The sequence below is a fragment of the Glycine soja genome, chromosome 13 (assembly GCF_004193775.1).
Source record: "Glycine soja cultivar W05 chromosome 13, ASM419377v2, whole genome shotgun sequence".
NCBI classification, from domain to species: domain Eukaryota; kingdom Viridiplantae; phylum Streptophyta; class Magnoliopsida; order Fabales; family Fabaceae; genus Glycine; species Glycine soja.
The window spans coordinates 31,269,967-31,277,448 of record NC_041014.1 but is presented as its reverse complement, the minus strand read 5'-3'; the positions used below and the strand labels follow the sequence as shown (position 1 = coordinate 31,277,448).

Here is a 7,482-nt window from a genome sequence, read left to right as displayed (position 1 = left end):
ACCATTAACTTTGCGTTATGCAATGAATAAAATAAAAAGAATCTAATATGCATGGGCATGGCATCAAATAATTAAAGTGTTTTTGAGTACTTAGTTCTACGCCCGCAGCTGTGAAATTTTACATTGCTTGCCCATGTAAAACCCTTTTAAGATCGATGCATGCTTGTTGGTAATTATTAACAGGTCAGGTCCCTCTCAATCTGAAAGCAGGCTAGGGTTGTTGTTAACACCACGTGTTACAGTAATGGGAGCTCTTGAATTCGATCAATGAGGTTCACTCACCAATGGGGGTGCTGGGGACAGTTGGGGCCATCACCTTCAATTATCAATGAAAGTTAACATTGGCATATGAGAAGGGAGCAAATTGAAGATCATAAAGGCGTAATATATTAACCGCAAAGTTTACAATTGAAGCTTGCAGGTTATAGGCTAGAAACAAGATTTTATCGAGGAAAAGATTTCTTTGCTTGTGTTCAACCTGCAGAATCTGTGTTAATATAACATATAAGTAATACCTTCACATCGGTAATTAACAATATATGTAAGGTGACATTGTTTATGCATGACTTTCTAAGTACGCTATGCTATCATTTGATGGGAAAAAGTTTTATGATTGGTTACATTTGTTGAAGTATATTCTCATCAATTTAATTTTTAGTAAATAATTTAGCTGCTATATATAATATATATTACGAGTATAAACAGTTTTACACAAATATTTATTGATATTGTAATGCATCATTAATTGTCTATAATAACTACTGAAAAAATAATATAATTAGTAACAAATAATATCTTAAAATATTCCCTTCCACTTTTTTATCTGTAATACTTTTTAAAAAATCATGTCTAGTTTTCTGTAATTTTAAAAGATTTAAATAAATAAAAAATTGTTGGTACAAATTATTTTATACTTAATGATTTAAGTAAGATATGAGATTTAATTTGATTGTGGACTTCGGTATGAAGTCACAATTTGAGTCTAAAGGTATCATTTTATTTTAAAATGAGTCAACTTGGTAAAAGAAGAATTAGTTGGATGACAAATAATAAGCTTAGGGCCTCCAAAATCATCTAAATATTATTAGATGATGAGAGATCAACTCATATCAAGAGTATGTTATCATCAATCATTTTCTTAAAATCTAATAATTATAATAAGTCAATAATTATATCCGTTTAATTCCAAGAAAATAAATTGTGAGGATGAATGATAGCTCTTGGTTGGTGTGTAAGTTGATCCATTCTTTTATTAGATATTATTTTTTCTAATTAATAAAAGATATAATTATGAAGATAATAAATTAATAAAGTAAAGTAAAGCTATATTAGATTTTTAAAAAATAAACATTTTTTTATCCGTAGGATCCAGCTATATTATAAATTTAATTAGAATATTCTGGCCATATAATTCAATCATTCTTTAATATATATGTTGTTTATTAATTTTTATAATAATTATTTTAAAAATTATAATTTAAAATTTATGATTAATTAACCGTATAAAAATCATTATAATGACAATGTATAAAAACTAAATTCATAGTTAATTTCACCAAAATAGAAATATTTTTTAAAAAAATATCTTATTAACTTATAACATTTTTTTTAAATGACACTTCATATAATTTCTTTATAAGACCATATGTATTTTTTATCACAAGAAATAATACTCAAATCAAATATTATGAATAATAAGATACTCTCTCTAAATATTCTATAGAATTTTTTTTTACTCAAATTTAATATAATTATACACTCAAAATTTAAGATTATCAGTTAAGTTAGAACAATATGATACATCTACATGTTTTGTTGTATTTCATATTCAATACATACAACATTTGAACATATATTTTTTTCCTCCTTATCCTCCTTCCTCACCCGCTAATTAAAACTTCTTTACTATTCTAATGTTCAAAACCCATTACATTCTCTAATCTCTTTCACTTGCCTTCTCATCAAATATAAAATCATCAAAATTATAAAATAAATTCTTTTCTGTAAATCTCATTTCATTTAATAGAAATATTTTAAAATAAAAGTGACGATAAAAAAATACTACTTTTAAAAAAAATGATGATAAATTACTTAAAAATAAATTAAAATATAAACAAATCATTAAAAATGCATATAATTATCAAATTTTAAGTTAAGACCACAAAATATCCTTTTATATAATTTCAGACTTATGGACTAATTCAACAATTAATTTTGAAAGTGTTTTTACGTATATCCCCATCAACACCCAGAGAACAAGAAATAAAAGAAAAATAATAGATATAATATAATAAGAGAGAAATAGAGAAAGATTAAGGATTGTCAAATAAATATTTATAATAATAAAAATATTTATGTATTTTTTCATATATATATATATAAATAAAGGGGTAATAGGCCTATCAAGTGAGAGGAGTATTTTGTTAGGAATGATGAGAGGATTAAATAGTAACTCTTAAATAAAAAATAAAAGGTCCAAATTTAATTATTAATTAAAACTACACATCATCCAAAAATAAAAATAAAAAACACAATGCATTTAATATTGACTCTCTTGGGTTAGTGTAGTTTTAATTTAGCAATTAAATCTGAACTTTTTATTTTGTTATTTAATCATCTCACCAGTCATAATAAAACATTCTTCTCACCTGATATACCCCTATATATATATATAGATATTCATCTATCATTACTTTTAGGTCTTAAAAGATTGACTTACTAGAAAAAGAATAAGAGAAGAAAAAAAAAACGGTCATGTTCAATTGTTCCGTTAACAAAAAAACTAACTATTAACCACTAATATTTTTTGCCCAAACTTCTATTTTAAACACCCTCAAATTCTCCGCCCAATAGATATCTTGGCCATCTTTTTTTTCTTTCTCATCACATCATTCATTTTATCTATTCCTTTCTATTTTCTTATCTTTACCCCCCCTCCAATGGGTATCCAAGCAGCAAAAAGAAAAATATCACAACAGATAATTAGTTCATTATAAATAATTAATATTTAATAAAAATGAAATTCAATACACACTAAGGATGTAGTCATTCTTGAGGTACACCATCAACTTCGCCACTTCTGTCAGTGACTTTCTGGGCGTCCGGGAGATCTTTAATCGCATGCAAAAGAATAAACCAATTCCTTGAATCAAGTATCAATAAAATGGACGAGAAGACTACGGACGTTAGTAGTTTGAAATCAAGATAAGGCTAACAATTATCGTATGATGTTGGTATTTACTATTTAGTCAAATACGAAAAGAAAATAAGAGGTAAAAATTTAAAATCAAATTATGCACCTTAATATTCGAAGCTTTTACAAAATTGAGGTATATAAGTTGATTTTGTATTATGAGAAAACTTTTAACTTATTTTATCTTGTGATTTTCTTCTAATAGTTGTTGAAAAGTTTATCCACACTAAGATTTAGTATTTACCTGATAAAGATACCAAGAAGCAAAAGCATCTGTTGCAGCATACTCTAGTTGCTCCTTTGACAAAACAGGAGTCTCCCAATTTCCCAGTCTTATTTTGTTAGGCTTTTTAAGCTGCAAACATAACAAGCTTGGTAAATATCCAACCAAGATAGTTCTTCACCTTTTTTTAAGAAGGCGGTTGAAACATCTCCCTGCCCCCTTCACATTTGCCCCCATCTCTCCAGGGACAAAGAAAATAAAAATAAGATGAAAAGGTTATGAAAAGATGTTGATGATCAAGTAGTCAATGGAATTTACATACTGGTTATCTCTATTCTGTGTGTGTAGGAATACAGATTATCTAGTGAGGATAAAATGAATGACAGGAAAAAAAAAACAGTTTTGTACTTATGGCATCATCCACTTTTGTCATTTTCTATTTCCGACATTTAACTAAATTCTGTTGGTTTAACAAGTCCTTTCTCTTCCTCCCTTTGAACATCTTACAACAGTACAACTAACTCCTATTGAAAAGGAAAATAAGTAATGGTTTATTCAGAGTTGATTTATGGCTTAAGTGCAGTAATGCACATGTTAACTTTCTGTTATTGCTTTCTTTAAAAAAAAAATCCTATTCAACTACTACAAGTCAGTAACTAAAGCTATTTATGGCAAAAAATATAATTATAACATTTGTAATTGGATATGCTGATACTAATTCAGGAATGCAACAAAAAATATTAGTTAGCATATGTGAAATTGAACAATGCATTGATTTAGTGAGAGCAGAAGACCAGCCATTTTCCTTTTGACTAATTCAAGTATTCAACACCCAACAAAGCTCCCTTTTTTCAGAGTCTACCATATGGAAATTTGAGAAAAGGTGAGGCGGTGAGCAGATCTGGCACATTCAACTGGCAACACTTTTCCAGTTAACCTGCCCAGTTGGAAAGGCACGGGACTTTTTTTTTTGTGCCATCAAGTGTCAGATGAAGAAAACTGAACCAGTTGAATCACCGTGTCCATGTCTGGTTTGGTTATAAGACAGTTGGATTCAAAACATACCTGTTTTGATAAAAGTTTTTCAGTCAAAGATGCAAGACCCCACTTATGATCTCCACCAAGCTTTCGATTAGCATGAAAAGAAAGATCCGTCACACCTTTAACAGATATGTTATAATCTCTAAAAACCTTCACAGCATCACCATCAATCCCAGCTCCAACCTTGTGCACATCAAACTTTGTTTAACACTTACAATAATTGATTAGTTTACATAGATACAAAAGAAAAAACGAGAAAAATAAATATCAGCTTAACAGAAATAAAAACCTTCAAGACTGTGGGATCTTCAAGCAAAAGCTGTAAATTTCAAGGGATTCCAGAATGAATTAGATGTAGAACATGACAATGTCTAGTGTCACCATATATCTGCATCACTGCTACCTTTCCGGGTGGAACACCTATAAAAGTTTTATACAATAATGATTTCAGTAATATAAGTTAAGACAATCTTTTTTTTTTAAGAATTAATGCTTTATAGGGGCAAAAGGGAAGGCTCTTTTGCTGCAGAAAAGTAGGCAATTCATCTCTCACAATAGGTGAACAAAGCATTTACATAAAACACATAAACTATGAGGAGTAAAAACCCAAACAATTAGTTGGAATTAGAACTTTAATCCCCCCGCCCCCAAATACTCAAATCATGTCATTACCTCAGATCAGATAAAAAAACAGCATGTCTTTACCTTCATCCACATTGCAATTTGCAACACAAAATAGAGAGGCTCTGCCTCCCATGAGTTTTGAAATTCCTCATCAAGACAGTCCACCAACGTTCTATAAGTTTGAGCAAGGATCAGATTCTGGACTTGAAACATTCTATTCTATATAATATAAAAATTATAAATTCAAAGACCTAAACTAATTGGATAACAACTGGCATAACTTCTTGCTTACATAACCAATATCAGAAAGAGAATACTCAACATATACTCACTTTCACTTCCATCCCATTTCCACCCCTATTTTCTTCCTACATCTCTCTTCTTTTTCCATTACATCACTAATCACATCTATCACTTTATCTTCTTACCTTTTCTTCTTCTTATCTCTCTCCTTTCCACCCCAATTGATCAAATACACATCATTATTATTACCTAAATGCAGCAATTGTAATAATCAGCTATTGAAAAAGAAGGAGAAGAAGCTGAACCGACCTTTTCTGAAGGTGGGTTTCCACTCAATGTCAAATCCAATTGCAATTTGCATCATCTCTTGGAGAATTTGTAAGAGCTTTGTTGCAGCTTTCTCTACAGCATCAAAAGTCCTGATATAAAAAATTTGACCACTAAACTTCATTAGAGGCAATCTCATACTTGAATAGCCTGTGCAAAGATGAAAAATGAAAAATTAGAGGAAATGCATAGTAAATAGCAGAATTGAGAAAAAAAATGAGCACCTTATCGTTGGATGGACGCTTTCCATTCTCAGAGAAGTGTAGTTGGGAAAATAGGAGAGGGTTAGTAAGGGTCGCATCGTCATTTTATTCTCACTAACCCCACACTCCCCTTCCTTCTTACCCTTTCCTTCCCCCAATTTGCTATTGCATTGCTTCACTTGGAATTCAAAACTCTTTATACCTAGGTATAAAATATGTGATTCACTTTAGTTTCATTTTCTAAGTTCTTTTGTTGATTTTAAAATAAAAATAGATCATATTATCATGCATTCAATTTATATCATATCATTATTAAGTGATCATAAATATTATTTTAAAAAATAAAATTTATGAAAATAATTCGTGTTCATTTTTTTCTTGTTTTTTAATTTGTTTTTGCTACATTCCAAAATTGTGAGTAATTTGTGAACTATGGTATTGAGTTGCGGAAACTTTGATGCTTGTATTATAAATATCTTATCAATATACTTGACATTATATCTTGCTAATTCTAAGAAAAATGATGTGATGAAAAGAAGCTTGTTCATATATTTAAATAGTGATCAAATTGATTGACTTTATAATATCAGTTAGAAAATTATGAAGGGTGGTGTTTAGGCTGAACCATTTTTTTATTCATTTTGGCTAAATACAAACATGGATGAATTATTTTCCATATTGTGAATTTTTTTGGCCAAATATAAGTGAACCATGTATTATATGATTAAGTTTACATGGCAATTTTCTTTTTACACTCTATTTGCCTAAATGAATAAAAAATGGTTTAGTCCAAATACATGTTTTGTGAAATCACTTTGACTAAGCTTGTGCAATGTCTGAAATTGCGAGTAATCAGGAAAAGGAAAATAAGCAGAATTAAGAATCGATGTATAACGTCACGGGGTTGAATGAATAAACTGAATTAATATTATAAAATTTGGTTTTGTACTTTTATTGTCTACATAAAATTACAACACCAAATTTTTAGAGGATGCGATGTAAAGAAGTTTTTGAATTTTGATGGACGATGTAAAGAAGTTTGTTTTATTAAGTTGTTGAAACTCAAATGTTTGCATTGTAAAAATTGTCAAAACTCATTGTTATTAAACTTTTACTTAAATTACTTGGTAAACGAAAATGTATAAATGGTTAATTGTTTCCTTAATAACGAAATTTTATTTGTTAAATTTAATAGTATATTTATTGAAGGAAATTGTATTACTATTTTTGTTTTATTAAGTGTTTTTTAAGGCCTTTATATAAGAAATAAGAAATGCAATATGTTTTCTCGTTCTTGATAAAATAGTTATGAAATTTTTCATTGTAAACTTTTTTTTTACTCTACAATAAAAACATACTAGTTGTTTTTCTTATTAACTTCCATGGTAAATGTATAATTTAATTAAAAGTTAAATGAAAAGTAAGAGCTAATTTGAAAAAAAAAATGTTATCTTAAATTAAAAAAAATATACTCCCTTTGATCTTAATTATATGAAAAAAATGCATGGATGTTGGTCCAGTAAATAAATATATCTAAATTAATATTATCCTGTTTAATGAAATTATCTAAAATATTTTTCATTTAATTGAGATTTTATTTATTTAATTTTTTTCATTTTATGTCAAAT

At 28.4% G+C, this 7,482-nt stretch overlaps 1 pseudogene; it reads right to left on the bottom strand.

The window, feature by feature from the left end:
• LOC114381278 lies at positions 1 to 6,018 on the bottom strand (annotated as a pseudogene).
• Between the last annotated feature and the right edge of the window lie 1,464 nt (positions 6,019 to 7,482).